The 1,142-nt window shown below is 49.6% G+C and overlaps 1 non-coding gene across 1 annotated transcript; it reads right to left on the reverse strand.

The window, feature by feature from the left end:
* Positions 1 to 561: 561 nt before the first annotated feature.
* Positions 562 to 624, reverse strand: LOC111724981. Its single transcript, XR_002773177.1, has one exon. It is a non-coding gene; the product is annotated as a U7 small nuclear RNA (small nuclear RNA).
* Between the last annotated feature and the right edge of the window lie 518 nt (positions 625 to 1,142).

Consider the following 1,142-nt stretch of genomic DNA (forward strand, 5'->3'; position numbering starts at 1 on the left):
AAAAAGTGTGTTCCCTCTAGGTGTTCGGATTTCCAATCTCCTGCCTGCCCTATGCCTTAAGAACCGCTGTGTTATAGACTTGCTGTCTATGCCTTGTGTGACAGTGAAGAGACAGCAGAGACTCCATTTTGTAAGTAGGTCCTACACTGAGCCCCGGGCCCAATACAGAGAAAATCCACAAGCAGAACCACCCAGGGAGGGGACAGCCTACCCAGGTGGAGACACCCTTATCAGAAACAGACACAAGACCCTTCCTAGAAAATGCTGAGCCACAGCCCTTCTGTGAAAAGGAGCCTCAGCCCCAACCAATCCTGTCTGGGATTGAGTTCCAACCAATCCCTGACAGGATTCACTTAATAACCAATCCCCAACCAGATCCAAAATGAACCAATCACCCAGTCGCTGTCATTTATAGAATGTATAAAAACCGCCTTTGCTTCTGTAACAGAGTCGCCTCTGCACAGTCATGCTGTTCCTGCTGTCCAGAGGTGTGACCCGAGCATATGCTTGAAAATAAAGATGCTCCTTTGCTTTTACATGTGTCCCTGGTGGTCTCTCAGTGACGTCCTTCTGGTAGAGACCAGAAGGCCTGCTAGGTAAATTCTGAAAGAGCTGTAAGTTCTAAAAGAGCTGTAAAGTCTAAAAGAGCTATAAATTCTAAAAGAGCTTTAACAACAGTAAGAGTCTTTTAGAGAAAGATCTTCCATGGTGGCTGCTGTGAACTCACTGGGAAGACACGCTGCAGCCCCTCTCCTGCCGTGGCCTGCCCAAAGCCCCTGAGGCAGCCCAAGAACTTCCTCCACCTACATGTCTGGGCACTATCCTCAGGGGCTTCCAGAGAGGGGTGAAAAGGTGAATGATTAAGGAAAAACTGACCTTGTGGCTTATGTTGGTGTTGGTGTGTAGCTTTATTCTTTTGCAGCTGTGCTGTCTCTAGATGGTTTTCCACTCCCAGCCCAGGAAGGGGAAGCTGCCTCTGATGTTGGAACTGGCTGAGCCATTCTCATGGGAGCAATTGGCCTTGTTGGGTCCGTCCTTGTGGGGGTTGGGGTGAAGCTGGAGCCTTGGATGGAACAAGATGGAGGCTGGTATTTCTGGAGGGCATGTCAGAGGTTGCCCAGCTCTGGAATGGGGGTTACTCG

Source organism: Otolemur garnettii, unplaced genomic scaffold (genome assembly GCF_000181295.1).
Source record: "Otolemur garnettii isolate 467f Iridium unplaced genomic scaffold, OtoGar3 scaffold00029, whole genome shotgun sequence".
Lineage (NCBI taxonomy): Eukaryota > Metazoa > Chordata > Mammalia > Primates > Galagidae > Otolemur > Otolemur garnettii.